At 45.7% G+C, this 15,348-nt stretch overlaps 1 protein-coding gene across 7 annotated transcripts in view; it reads right to left on the bottom strand.

Annotated features, from left to right (window-relative positions):
• The window catches only part of HIVEP3 (HIVEP zinc finger 3), a 490,847-nt gene that overhangs the window by 374,822 nt on the left and 100,677 nt on the right, over window positions 1-15,348 (bottom strand). For all 7 annotated transcript variants that reach the window (XM_070078655.1, XM_070078658.1, XM_070078653.1 and 4 more), the window contains one exon: window positions 4,905-5,016. The gene's annotated coding sequence lies outside the window, so the exon portion shown is untranslated. The remainder of the gene's footprint in view (window positions 1-4,904; window positions 5,017-15,348) is intronic.

Below are 15,348 nucleotides of genomic sequence, written 5' to 3'. Positions count from 1 at the left end.
GAGGATTAGCCTATTGAGCCATGGCGCCGGCCACATGACTCATTTTTCTAAAACTGATCCTAAACCCTGCTTCAAGGATTCAAAGATATTCCGAGAGGTCCTAAAATTCCTAAATCTAACTTCCTTATGCTACTCCATGGCATTGCTCTCTAAATTCTGGCACGTTCTCAGACCATCCCAACTGTGCATCTAGATGTACAGTAAAGCTCCCCCCTTCTTTCCCTGCCCCCAGATGCCAGCTGCACCTGCCATTTCATAATGCATGGGAATGAGGAGAGGAGTCACTCGTGCACTCATGGTTCTCATCAGAACAACCCACCCCCACCATCTTGCCTCCCAAGCACATGTTTCAGCTCTGACACTCAACAGGGCAGCTCTCTAGAGAGTGCTCAGTCACTTCCCATGGCTAACCTCCATCTCCTCTGCCCTCCAAGCTCCCAACTTATTACAACATACCACACTACCCCCTTGCTTATATATGTGGAATCTTTGGAAAGTTCTGAGTTACTTCCAACTAGGAGCAATGACTTGCTTCTGATTAGATGCAATGACCTGTTATAGACAGTTTCTCTTAGCAAGTTTAAGAATTTCTTCAAATATGTTCCCCAAACAATGAAGTTGCATGCATGTAGAAACCAAGCATTACTGTTCTGTTACTTTTAATTAGGTCTTCACATTTTCCACATATGTATTGAATTTTTTTAAAATAGTCTTTCAAAAGCGTCAGTCTTCATTTTCCTCTACTTTTGTGTTCCCCATTGCCTTTGTTTGAGAGCAAATTGTAACCGAGCAAACCGGCAAAGGGTCAAGCCAAGTTGAGCATTGCTCATGTAACTCAGACGTTCTCTCACGGTCAAGCACAATGACTGAACTGAGAAAATACCACCTCCTAGCAAGAAGATGTGGTCAGAACATCTTGAATTCGTTTTTTTGGACAGAACAACACAGTGGTAATGGTAAGTCCATATTCCCTATGCCACTAGGACCCACCTCTCCTATTTGGTCTTCTCTACCATCAGGCCTCTTCCAACCCCAGTGTTAAAGTCATCAAGTTGGAGCACATGTCCCCTAGTCACACAGGACAGGCTGAGCATCACATGCTCCCTTCTTAGTATTTTCAGTAGCAGTAACTGCTAGAACATAACTGCTATTAATAACAGCATAATGAGGCCTTGCTAAATTTCAGCAAAGATGAGAAAGTTCCCCATTCATTTCGACATGAGGGCATTACAGTTGTATTATAGTTTTGATCTGTACAAGGGGGTCTTTAAACAGTCCATGGAAAACAGGTATTAGGAAAATAGTTTGCAGAGTTCATTCTTTTTTGCACCAAGATAAACTTACTTTTTAATTTTATTCTTCCATGGTTGTTCAGAAACAATGAGGGTTCTGCCATCCTGGACAGCTGTGGCTTTTCCTCTAAACATTATGTTAAATTTGGGATGACACTTGCAGGCCTTCTTACATTGGATACACATATGTCATTTAAACTGGTCTTTTAAATTAAAACATTTATTTTAAGTTATTTATAGATTCACAAGAAGTTACAACAGTAGTACAGAGAGGTCCCATGTACCCATTTCCCAGCCTCCCCAAATAGTGGCATCTTATATTACTCTAGTGCATTATCAAAACCAGGACATTACTCTTGGGACAATATACTTAACTAGTCTACAGATCTCACTTGGATTTTATATTTTCCGTATATATTTTTTGGTTCATCTTTGTTAACCATGTTTATTATATCTCCTTAGTGTATTTTAAACATCCTCTGCCTTTTGTTTTTAAACTGTTCTGATATACATGTGTCATCATAAGCATTGGGTACCAGGTTACAAAACAGAGTCCTCAAGACCCATCAAAATATATGATATTTCACTGAACTGCTTACACTGAATAGCTACATTAAATAGTTTTGGAATCCCATGCTCTGAATTCTTATGCCTTTTAAATTTTATCTTAATTTTATTTGGTTTTCCTCTTTTTCACATTACTATTACTTCTTACTGATGCTTAATAAAAGAACGTACAGAACCCTTTAGAGCACTTTGTTGATCTCTTCCAATTTGCAAAGTGCATTTGGCTAAGTAACAACCAAGCCTCTTAGAATTCTAGGTAAATGTGAAGTCCTGAAAAGAGGCTCTGAAACCCCTCCAGTGATGAATATAGCTCATGGCCCTTGGGCCTCTGTTGGTTTCCCATTTAGATCTCAACATCCTAAATGAAATTGTTTAAGTGTTGGTTTTACATTAAAGTGGCTGTCTCCTTACACACAACAGCTATAGAGCACATGTGACTTTTGAACCTATCTCATTGTCTTCTCAAGATCTTGCACTCTATCAATGAAGAGTAAAACCCGGTCAAGGTTTTGGCCAAGTCTGGCCTGGAATGCCACTGCTGCCCATTCCTACAGCCCCTTTTCCACGTTCTGCCTGCCCAGTACAAACGCAGATTTGTTAATATGTTGTGACTCCCCAGGAAGGGCAAGGAACAGCAGCCTTTTCAGGGCCTCCTTGATAGGCAGCATGGAAGGTGGAAAAGAATTTGAAAGACACCAGGGAACTCAGAGTGCAGGAAGTGAGAGACAAGTTGAAAGCTATCCAGTTGTCACACAGCTTTCTTAACGTTATCTTCCATCAAGTCAGGTCCTGGAACCTGCCAGGACTTCAGACTAAATGCATCTTCTCCTCGCCTGTCCCTTTCATACACTAAATGCTTCGATAGCTCACTTGGCAAGGATTCCTAGGCAGCACACACTCTTCCACTCCAAAGAGGGCAGCTGCCGCTGAGACACAATGGGCAGAGACAGCGCCACAATAGTACCAGTCAGCCGAGCACGTCTTGATCCACCTCCACAGAGTACGCTTTAGTAGTGAGCCCTTAAAACAAATGCACCGGGATATTCAGGGCTAAAAGACAGCAGCCCTGAGGGGCCGGACTTTGTCACCAAGTCAACAACAACCTAGGCTGAGACACTAAGGGTGTGACAGGTGGCCTGGTGTTAGCAATTTGGTGTCCTGTGGGAGCCTTAACTAGACAGAGTGGGGAGGAAGGACAAACAGAGTAATCACACATTGCCTCTCCTCCTGCCTGCCATCTCAGTGGGACAGCTGGTCTCATTCCTTGCAAAAATGAAAAAATAAAAAACCACACACAGGTTTTTTAATCCAAGGATGTATAGAGCTACTGGCCTGTGCAAGTCTTCACAGCTTTAAAGAGCAGATGTCAAAAGCTCGGCCAGCATCTCAGTCTGCTCTTCAGTCCCACAGGAGAGCCTGAGCCCAGAGCAATACTGACACCCTGGTGGGACAGGGACTTCACCCTGGCCACTGGGCAGGAAGCAAGAGAACAGCTGGGACCCGGGCAGCCCCCCTGGACTTGGGATTCATTTTCTGCATTCAGCTAGGAAACTGGAAGACCCTGCAAAGGGGATTCTAACCTTCTCTAAGTTCCCAGAGGAACCAGATCACCAAATACAAGTTCAGACAAGCAATCACTGCTGAGAGAGAGGTACAGGGTCTTCAGATCCACTGCTAGCCTCAGTGGGACACACAATCTTGGCCCTTGAATCTGAACAACACCCAAGGTGTCCAATTGTTCCTCCCTGTCCTCACTGTCTCCTGCACCCAGCACACACATGATTACAGAAAAACATCTTAAACAACGGTAGCAGAGCAGGCTGTTGCTGGGCCAGGGGCTGATGGATGGTTAGTGGTGTTACATAACCACACAAACATGATCAGGCCAACGATTCCACCAACATTCATTCAGCTCGCACTTCATGCCCCTCCACCACAACCATAAGCCGTACTAGCCCAAGCTGCAGATGTGCCTGTTGGGCACATGGTACTCCACCTGCACAGCCAAGGGCTACTGACCAGACCTGCAGACCCTCTGCCTGCCACCACTGTCCCCAAAGTTCAAGACAGGACCAAGCCACAGTAGCCCTGATCAGCAAGGTAAACCAAGCTAACCACCTCAGAGGAAATCAGAGTCCCTCTACACGGCCCTTCTGTGCAACCCACCCAGGTTGGGCTTGTCCACCACACACAAGTCCTCAGGCAGCCTGGACAGCCTCATCAGGGGCTGTGGGCACTATCAGCATTTCCATTTTAAAATACAGTAAAGTGTGGGGCAGAACCTGGAAGGGGGTGGTTACCCTCCCTGTTAGCAGCCAGGTAAAAAGCCCCAACAGAATTGGAGTTTGTGTTGCATTAGGGCTGGGGGGTAGGTTTTGCTTTAGGAACGTATTAAGGGTCCCCGGATGCAGTGGAAACAGAGAGCTCTCCCTTCTGCCTTAGCACCCAGCATCCTCTGAATCCCATTCTCAACCAAGCAGGCCACGCAGACCCCTCGACCCGGCCAGAACCATCCAGGAGCAGCAGCCAGGGCAACAGGAGCCGAGGCAGGTGCTGCAGGGGACACACAACTCTGCCCCCCGCGTCTCGGGAGCTCTGGAGCCCAGTGGCCAGAGAGCGGCTGTTGCTGCCACCGCTGCCAAACCCAGCCCCGCCGGTCAGCTAGTGAGCACGAGAGAGCGCAGGAGCGAGCACAGAGGAGCGCAGGGGCGCGCGGCGCGCACAGGGTTACAGCCTCGCTGCTGCTGCCGCCGCCGCCGCTGCTGCTGCTGCTGCTGCTGATTGACACGCGGGGGTCACTCAAGGCTCACGCCGCTCCCCCAGCACCAGGCTGGGCCGCGCGCTCAGCCCACCGAGCGCCCTAGCCGCCCACCCGGCCGGCCCCTGCCCGCGGCCTCCGGACACCTGACCTAAGAAATGCAGCGACAAAATGGAATCGCAGCTTGTCCTTCCACTTCCCAGTGGCAGCCGCGGGCAAAAACACAAGCGGTAAAACCAAGCACGAGGCATCCATCCGCCGCCGAATAGAAACCCAGAGTCCCCTACCTTCGGCCTTGGGGTGGCACACTGGTCCTGTGTTCTCTGACCCACGGATCCAGCCCCTTCTTCATGAGTTATTCCGGTCAGTCGGGATTTTGTGCATTTTGTTCGTGAACACCTGTTTCGAGTAAGGGGTAAAGACCTTATTGAGAGGACTGTCCTTAAAAAATAACCCGTGTATACGTGTGTCCATCCAGGCATGCATGCGTATTTGTGTACACACAGATGCACACGGACTAGCCATGGACGTGGAAGCACCGAACTAGGCAGTTGGATAATGGGAGCGTCGGCTGGTTGTGAGCATGCTCGCGCCGGGAACAGATCCACCTCTGTTATTCCTCTGAATAAATATAAATCACGATCAGAAACCCAAACAGAAGCATCCCTCTTGAATTCCTGCTGCTGAAAAACACGGAATAAATTCCGCCCGCAGACACAGAATCTAATCAGCAGCTGTTTTCCGAATCCGGAGCCAACCCATGCCTCCTTGTCTTTTCCACTAGGAGTCCGGACCCTTTTTGAAAAGGGGTTTTAACCTTTTAAAGACACAGTACACCAATTATCACTTTTGGAGAGCTGTCACCCCCAGCTCAGGCAGCCAGCCCCTTGCCCAAAGCCGCACATTTATTGGTTCCTCTAAAACATTGCAGATATGTGTATTATATATATATATATACACACACACATAGACTATATATATGTGTGTGTGTATGTATATGTATATATATACGTATATATATATGGAGAAAGAGAAAAGCAAGCAGAAAGCATTAAACCAAGCATGCATATTTACTGCAGTGAAGAGCTTCCCAGTGATGAATCGGCATGTTATGTAAACACAGTGATCCTCGGCTTCCAAACACACATGTTCAGGGGTCGGACCATGCAGGACTCTCGTCAGTATGGGTGTCATCCCCGCCAGCCCCCACCTGCTGATAAAGAGCCAGGAAGCCTGCAACAGCAGCTGAAGGAAGCAGGGGCGTGTGCCACCCAGAGCTCACTACAGGATGCTCCTCACCCTGCCCTGCAGTTCAGGGTCTGTGCTCACCCAGAAAATGGATCTGGCATACTTCTGAAAAGGACCAGATCCTGTTCCAAGACATCATGTCTTCCTACCAGAATCTGGAATCAAAACTACCACTTGAACCATAAAGTTTTGAGATTCAGACTTGGGCCCTTCTTCAGGGTTTTGTTCATGAGTTTCTGTGGTTGTTAGTTTTGCTTTTTATGTGTTTTTAAAGGCGAGGTTGAGCATGGAAGTAGAAAAACAGGGTAGGGGATAAATAGCCCCCAGCCTAAATTAAAAAAAAAAAAAAACTGATTTGCCAAGCACTTCTGCCACTCAGCTGGTGTTAATCCAGTTTTGTTTTGACTTCTAAAGAGGTAGCACTGAAAAGAAACAAAACTCCTGACTGTACTCATGTTTGAGAGGCAGGCAAATGCCTTTTGCAATTTCTTTTCCAGCTCAAAGCTTCAGAATGGTGCTGTCTACTTCTTCCCGCCCCTGCCAGGTAGCAGCAGCACCACCACCAGACAGGGCTTACCTCAGGCCACCAGGTTGTCCCTATGGTCACTCCCTGGGCCTCAGTGCCCCCTGCTTCCCTTGCCTAGTGCTGCCAGGCAAACCCCTGAAGCCACTGCACTGCCTCCCTCACCTCCTCACATCTTCACAGGCCACCTCGAAGCCACACACACTCCCTTCCTCCCCCCTCCCAGGGCTCTTTAGCAGAAAATTCTCATATTTCATGTGTCATTGCCCCAGCTAGCTAGACTTGTCACTGATTGGCTAGGCACTGGCAGCTGGAAATGTCACCAGCCACACAGTGTGGAGCTGGCTCTCCTAAAGCCACCACAGACCTGAGCCCAGGAGGCTTGGTGACAAGGCAAGCAGATGTGCCACAGGGAGCCTGTCACTGCCCTCTAGGTCTGCCCACACCCCCACCCCCACCCCCACCCTCAGTGCTGGGGCAGGGGACTTGGTGGGGAGCTGGAGGGCATCGCAGCAACTGATCACAGGGAGGGAGCTGCTGACATCCCCATTCTGTCCAGCGTGTTTGGGAAGAACTGTACAGGTCTCCATTCAGGCTCATACATCTGGAGAAAATGTTCCTGAGAAAAGCAGTCTCTCTTCCCATTAAAAACAGAAAGGGAGGGAGGCAGGCAGGGTGAACACAAGAACACCCCACCCATGGGAGTTAGCTGCTGAGCTTCTGAAATCTCATGCACCATGGTAGAATCATAGCACTGCCAGGCTGTCAGGGAGTCCAGGGTGACTTGGGTCCACCCTCTCAGCGTCAAACAGAAGAGCTCTTAGCCCTCTGGAAGAAGGCTCTGCAGTGTGTTTTGCTGCCACACAACTTTGGATGTGTTAAATCACTTGCACCTGCTGTGTCTTCCGCAGATTCAACATGACTCACCATTGACGTCTCACCTCATTCTGTTTTTCTAACTCAACTAAGCCCTCACTCTCAGGCCTTATTTATAAAAGACACTTCTCATTAGACTTTAAAGAAAAGCCTCCCAGAGTCAGATGGGGCTGGAAGGCCATCTGGGTCCAGCCATCCACTGACGCGTCAATTCCCTCACTGTTTCCACGCTGGGGCTTTCAGTTTGGAGTTTGGAGAATACTTAGGTGGGCTTGTACATTTACTCTCTTTCATTTCTCCTCTAAAAACCATTTTCACGACCAAAACATCAGTGACAACGCTGGAACCAAAGAAAGATGCCACTGATAAGGCAGATATTTTGAAGACTACAGAGACACAAAGTGGACGGGGCATGGGTGGGGAAAAGCTGATTAGTGCCCCTAAGACAATGATTCTGCACAGACCCCCTAAGAAGTAAGTGCATACGCTTCCAGAAAGGGGCCCTGGAAAACCCCAAGCTCACATGATCAGGATGGGACCAAGGTCATGTGTATCAGTCTAGAGGTAAATTAAAGGTCATTCCACCACTTGTTTGGAAAATGGGCGGTTTGTTCTTTTTTTTTTTTATTTTTGATAGGCAGAGTGGACAGTGAGAGAGAGAGACAGAGAGAGAAAGGTCTTCCTTTGCCGTTGGTTCACCCTCCAATGGCCGCCGCTGCAGCCGGCGCACCGCGCTGATCCGATGGCAGGAGCCAGGATCCAGGTGCTTTTCCTGGTCTCCCATGGGGTGCAGGGCCCAAGCACTTGGGCCATCCTCCACTGCACTCCCTGGCCATAGCAGAGAGCTGGCCTGGAAGAGGGGCAACCGGGACAGAATCCGGCGCCCCGACCGGGACTAGAACCCGGTGTGCCGGCGCCGCAAGGTGGAGGATTAGCCTATTGAGCCACGGCGCCGGCCTGGTTTGTTCTTAATGTGACTAGAAGGCAGGGGTTTCCAGCTCCATCTGGAATGCCTCATTGAAAAAACAATAATAAGTGATACTTTGTAAAAGTTCACATACAAATGGAAGAAAAGGAGATTTAAATAATCAGATAAAACATAGGGTAACAGAGATTCCAGTATCCAGGACTAGCCCAGCATTAGTCTAGCAAGTGTTCCAGGTGGAGACAGCATCCATAGTGAAGGGGAAACTTAATAATCAGGAAAGTGATAGAGAATTTTCCAGAGCTCGAGATCAACTCTAGACCTTAGATGATCTCCCTTGCCGGGCAGCTGGATGACTGAGAAAACGCGTGCTTCTAGAAGGAAGACAAACAATTAGACTTCCTAGTAAGGGAGAGAAATCAAGATTCTAAAAGGAAAGAAAATCAGACTGCCCTCACTCTTCTCATCTGCAACACTGGTGCTCAAAGACACTGGCACTGGTGTTCAAGAATTTTAATGGAATCTTAGCAGCTGCCAAACTGTAATCTCTCCCTTATGCAATGACAAAACAGAGATGGTCAAGGGCAAAGTAATTATGTCATTCAAATGCCCTTTATGTTTAAAAAGATTTTTTTAAGATTTATTTTATATATTTGAAGGACATTGTTAAAGAGAGAGAATCTTCCATCAGCTGGTTTACTACCTGACTGGCCACAACGGCCAGGGCTGGGCCAGGCTGAAGCCGGGAACCAGGAGCTTCATCTGGGTTTCCCACTTGGGTACAGAGGCCCAAGGACTTGGGCCATCTTCCGCTGCTTTCCCAAGTGCATTATCATGGAGCTGGATCAGAAGTGGAGCAACAAGGACTCAAACCAGTGCCCATATGGGATGCGAGTATTGCAGGTGGCAGTTTAAACCCATTACACCACAACACTGGCCCCAAAAGTACTGTTTTAAGATTCCTTGAAGATCTCTTCTAGCTAAGGGAAAAAAAATAAGCCAGAACAATGAATTCAAGAAGGAAGATACTTATATAAGAAAATGTAGTGAGGAATGAATCCAATAAAACACATGATAAAAATAATCAATAACATGGAACAGCCATTTGGCCTAACAGTTAAGACACCTGTATCCCATATCAGACCGCCTGGGTTCAATATCTGACTCCAGATCCCGACTGCAGCTTCCTGAGAGGTAGCAGGTGATGGCCAAGTAATTGAGTTCCTGCCACCTATTTGGGAAACCTGTATTGAGTTCCTGCCTGCCAGTTTCCATCCAGTCCAGTCCTAGCCATTATAGGCATTTGGAGAGTGAACCCATAGAGGGGAGCTCTCTCTCTCTCTCTGCCCCTCAAGTAAATAAATTAAAAAGAAAAAAGTGGATATGGATAATATAGTTATGCTTTCATTTAATTGTTATAATTGCTGAAAGATAAGAATATATATGTGTATATAGGCACCAAGTGTGCATACACAGTAGTCCCCTCATTCCACAGTTTTATTTCCTATAGTTTCGGTTACCCAGGGTCCACAAGGAAAAGGACTACCACATGCAGTCCAGGAGGATATTGTGAGAGGGAAAGGCGACACCCACATAACTTTTATCACAGTATATTGTTGTAACTCTCCTATTTTATTTTTGTTGGTAACCTCTTACTGTGCCTAGTTTATAAATTAAATTTTACCATAGGTATGTGCAAATATGCATAGGACAAAAACAGTATATATAGGATTCTGTACCGTAATGGTTTCAGACATCTACTGGGGATCTCGGAATATAAGCTCCCTCACAGGGAGCTGTATATCTGTATCATCTATATTTATATCTATCTTCCAGAAACGTATATATGGAATTAAACTTCCATGTGATTTGAACCAAAAAAATAGAAATCACAATGGAAACAAGACACAGGTGAGTAAAATCACCATTAAAAAAGAAAGGGGACAGTAGGGAGAGAGGGGGCCACTACTACAGGCAGACAACAGCATCTGTTCCCTCTTCTTCCCAAGACCATGTTTAAATCTATGAAGGATTTTTTTTTTTAAGTTGAAATGCACAATGACAAAGAAAACAGTAGAAGAGCAGTTGGCCGAAAAACTGAACAAGAAGAATAAAGGAGAACTTAATTTACCAGCTAGAAATATATACTTTCATACTACAGAAAATAAAACCGCAGAGCACAATTGCAGTAACCTACAAAATGGATTGACAGAACTAAGTGAAATCGAGAAACAAATTCATAAAAGCTGAATTTCACATCAGTGGGGAGGAGAATGTATTAGTCAATAAATAGTGTCAGAGTGTGGCTATCTTCAAAATTTAAGTTTTACTTCTAATTCATACCTTGTTCAAAATACATTCTATTTTACCAAAACATACATACACACACACAGATGTTATGATTGACCAATAAATCATAGAATACTATAAGGCTTTTTAACTAACAGCAAAAAGAAAAAAAAGTACATGGTCAGCAGTCTATGCGTAAATATAGGCTAGGGCTAGCATTGAGGCATAGCAGGTTAAGCTGCTGCCTGCAGCACTGGCATCCCATATGAGTATAGGTTCAATTCCTGGCTGCTCCATTTCCAACTTAGCTCCCTGCCAATGACCTGGGAAAGCTGTGGAGGGCCACCCACTTGGGCCTCTGCACCCACATGGAAGACCAGGAAGAAGCTCCTGTTTCCTGGCTTCACCCTGGCCCAGCCCCGGCTGTTGCAAACATTTGGGGAGTGAACAAGCAGATGGAAGATATCTCTTTCTTTTTGTACTCTGCCTTTCACATAAGTAAAATAAACTTTAAAAAATACATAAATATAGGCTAGATTATGGTCACCCAAGAATCTACTTCCTAATCCCTGCAAACTGTGAATATCATCTTACATGACACAAAAAGACAGGATTAGGTTAATGGTCTTGACGTGGAGAGATTATCCCGTATTAGCCTCAAAGGCCCTAAGTGTAACCACAGGCTTCCTTAAAAGAGGTGAGCACAAGACAGAAGAGAAGGCCACAAGACCATGGAGGCTAACACTGAAGAGATGCAACCACAAGCCAAGGACTGCTGGAGGCACCAGAAGCTGTCAGAAGCAAGGAATGGATTCTTTCCTGAAGTCTCTGGAGGGAACCTGGTCCTGCCAACACCTTGATCTCAGCCCAGTGAAAATAATTCCAGATTTCTGAATCTAGAAATGTTGATATAAGCCACCAAGGTTGTAGTCATTTATTGTAGCAGCTATGAAAAACTAAGACAAACCACCATGATGAGGAACATAGTATTTCCTAGGAATTATAATTATTATTACTACAGCAAATACTGACTATGTGCCTGGCATTGCCAAATTATTTACATATATCATTTGAACTTCCATAGAAGGAGGCAGTAGAGAGCTGGGCTTGTCAGGGCTCCACTACTTAGTAATACTTTGTGTCCTTAGGCATGCCTTATAATCTCCCTATGCTGCTGTTTCTCATCTGAAGAGGCAAAAATTATAGCCCCCTGATGGGGTTGTTGGGAATAAAATAAGACCATTATGTAAAGTGCTTAGAATGGTGCCTGCCAATAGATTTCTATAAATGATGAGTAATCATGAAAAGTCCATCCTTATGCATTACCATGGTCTGTCTTCCAGAGCTTTCCTCTCATTCTTATTCTTCCCTTTGGACACATACAGAACAGGGGACTCTCCTAACCACTGGAATGTCCTTCAGACATCTGCAGAGAGTGATCACATCTTCAGTAGTTTGAGCTTCTCCAGGCTAAAATGCTTTCAGTCACTGCTCTCAGGATTTCACCTGGAGTCCCTTCCCCATCATGGTCACCACTCCTGAACATATTCCTGTACAAGACGCCATCATCATGCTTGTTCTACAACAGAAGTCTGCAAACTACAGCCATCGATGAGACCTAATTTGTATAGCTTGTGAGCTAAGAATGAATTTCCCATAAAGTATTATTAACAGAAACAAGAAAGAATTTGTGATAGAGACCATATGTGGTCTGCAAAGTTTAAACTATTCACTATTTTTCCCCCTTTTTTTGGAAAAAGTTTGTCAACTTCTGTTCTAGAAGATTCTAGTCTTCTATCAGGGCAGTATAATATTGCTCAACACCTTCTGGCAACCCCATTTGATTGTGATTGTTATACATACTTACTCACCTGTAAGGCTCCTAATTGTTTCATCAGTTTCCATTCTCTCTCCTCTTTTTTACATAGTAATGAAATTCATGGCCACCCAACTAAAAACTGCATTTCCCAGTCTCCTTTGTAGGAAAGTATGGCCAGGAGGCTAGCCACTAGCCAGCGGGACGTGAGCTGACTGGAAGTTTGTAATTCCCCAGTCATATTTTCCAAAGGTAGGATCATACTTTCCCTTTCTTGTTCCCCTTCCATTGGCTGGGAGGTGGACCTGCCAGTCATGTGGAAGATGAGCAACAAGAAAGGAGGATCACGGGTTCCTGGTGCTGCTGTTTCACCCCTGTGCTGCTTTTTCTAAATCTGGCAGACACTTACAAACTTTGAGCTTCTTTAAGCCGTTGTTCTTTTAGGTCATTGTTCTTTTTAGGTTAGAGAGCAACTGATTCCATGCTCCACACAATACAATTATCACCTTCAACTCCCAAATCTTTTTATATTTGGGGCTACCAAACCGCACACCTCGCCTGACCTATACTCAAGCAGTAAATTTCCTGGACCCCACGACAAAACCTTACACTTAGCCCTATTGTATTCCACATTTTTAGGATCTGCCCAACATCTTGCCTTGATATCTGAGACATAATTCCATTACCCAAAGTAGCTTCTATCCTAATTTCCTGTCAGTCTTTAAAAGGCACTTTAGTTGTAGCACTTAAACACCATGCTCATCAGAACACCTGATCAATAAGAAGTATAATGCTGGTGGAGAGGCCTATAACATCAGTTTGTGGGGGAGGGAAATAACAGATCAAGCTAAGATCCAAGGAGGAGAGAGAGGGGGAGGCGAGTGCTTACTATACTCCAGTATCTGTGCTGCTATCTCATTGACTAAGCATTTCACTCATTCATTCATTTTAAAAGCAGTAATTTTATAGTGACCTTAAATACTACCTTTAAGGGTAGAAACCAATATCCATGAATACTTATAAAAATACAGCCTGTGCAAATCTCTCTTTGCTTAAGTTCCTGCATACCCTCATTCCCCTCTCTTTGAACACCTGAGTAATGTGTTGCCAGTATTTCTTGCAAGGCTTAATGCAAAAATTAAAAATATTCCAAGAGCATAATTCAAAAACTGAAATAGAGTCAGGTATTTAGTGTGGTGGTTTTAGACACCTACATTCCTCATTGGACCACCTGAGTGCAATTCCCAGCTCCAGATCCCCACTTCATTTCCTAACTCAGATCCCGGGAAGCAGCAGTGATAGCTCAAGTACTTGGGTTCCTGCCACATACCTGAGAGACCTTAGTTGAGTTCTCAGCTCCCAGCTTAGGCCCCTGGCAGTCGTAGACATTTGGGAAGTGAACCAGTGGATGGGAGTATACTCGCCTTCTTCCTCCCTCTCAAATAAATACATTTTTAAAAATTTTTAATAAAATAATCATGTGTAGGACATTGGACAATGTTTGCAGAAATCTCTAAGCTGGGCCATGGTGAGATAGAAGTGAGAAGCACCTGTTTTGTCCTCTGTAGAGTTGCACGGTAGAAGGACTGAGTAAGCAGCTCTAAGCAGTACCAGACCATCTGTGTTCAAATCCTGTAGGACTGTGTCAATTGCTTATCATCCCCTTCCTCAGTTCCCTTATCTGTAAAGTGGGGATATTATTATTATCTTCACTGCAACTCTTCTAGACATACTTCCCTTCCCCCACCTAGCAGATGATGAAAATGAGGCTTAGTTCCCGTCCCAGGCAAACCATTGGGCACACATCAGCATGAGGGCTCAGCCCTAGGTCCATCTGACTCCCAACCTTGTGCTCTCAATTCTTCCAAAGAGAGAGAAGGAAAATACTGCTGTTATGGTAGGAATAAGTCATTAAATCATGCCCACCAGACGTAAGGTGACAATTGGGAAGAAGCCAGTGGGGTCCATGGTGTCCGTCTTCTACCATCCAGGAGAAGCTTTCACTGGGTGGGGAAAACACCACCCTAGAACTGTGTTTAGAAAACAAAGAGCTGCTGCAAGTCCCAGTCCCTCCTTAAAATCACCCAGCCTGCTTGTGTACCTTGGTCAGTTGCTTCTAATGAAAAAAAAAAAAAAAAATAGCCGCCAGCCATCACCCTTTTTGCCTTTGACTATCTGAAAATAAACAGTTTGGGGTATAAAGTCACATACACAACATCAGAGCATTATTCTTTTTTTTTTAAGATTTATTAATTTATTTGAAAGAGTTACACAGAGAAAGGAGGAGAGGCAGAGAGAGAGAGAGAGGTCTTCCATCCACTGGTTCACTCCCCAATTGGTCTCAATGGCTGGAGCTGTGCCGATCTGAAGCCAGGAGCCAGGAGCTTCTTCTGGGTCTCCCACGTGGGTGCAGGGGCCCAAGAACTTGGGCCATCTTCTACTGCTTTCCCAGGCCATAACAGAGAATTGGATCTAAATTGGAGCAGCCACCACAGGAACTGGCGCCCGTAAGGAATGCCGCACTGCAGGAGGCGGCTTTACGCGCTATGCCACAGCGCCAGCCCCCAGAGCATTATTCTTAACCTTTCTTACACTCCTACATGCCTAGGATAAGAGGAAGCCCATCGTGGAACACAGCTCTGCCAGATAGGTAGGGAATGTCAGCAGGGGCGTCTATATGACAGCAAAGCCCCTGATCTATTTAGAACTAATGCCTTGAGTAAAATGATAATAGATTTATCAACAGAAAGAAAAAAATACTAAGAGAAATTAAGAAAATATGTAAACTAAACTCTCTGGCAGCCTGGGGATCCTATTTGATATTGCACATCAAAATCCTTATGGAGTCGGCTCCGCGGCTCAATAGGCTAATCCTCTACCTTGCGGCGCCAGCACACCGGGTTCTAGTCCCGGTTGGGGCACCAGATTCTGTCCCGGTTGCCCCTCTTCCAGGCCAGCTCTCTGCTGTGGCCAGGGAGTGCAGTGGAGGACGGCTCAAGTGCTTGGGCCCTGCACCCCATGGGAGACCAGGAGAAGCACCTGGCTCCTGTCATC

This window comes from Oryctolagus cuniculus, chromosome 7 (assembly GCF_964237555.1).
Source record: "Oryctolagus cuniculus chromosome 7, mOryCun1.1, whole genome shotgun sequence".
Taxonomy (NCBI): Eukaryota; Metazoa; Chordata; class Mammalia; order Lagomorpha; family Leporidae; genus Oryctolagus; species Oryctolagus cuniculus.
Note: the sequence above shows the minus strand (reverse complement) of the source record. Positions and strands in the feature narration are given on the sequence as shown.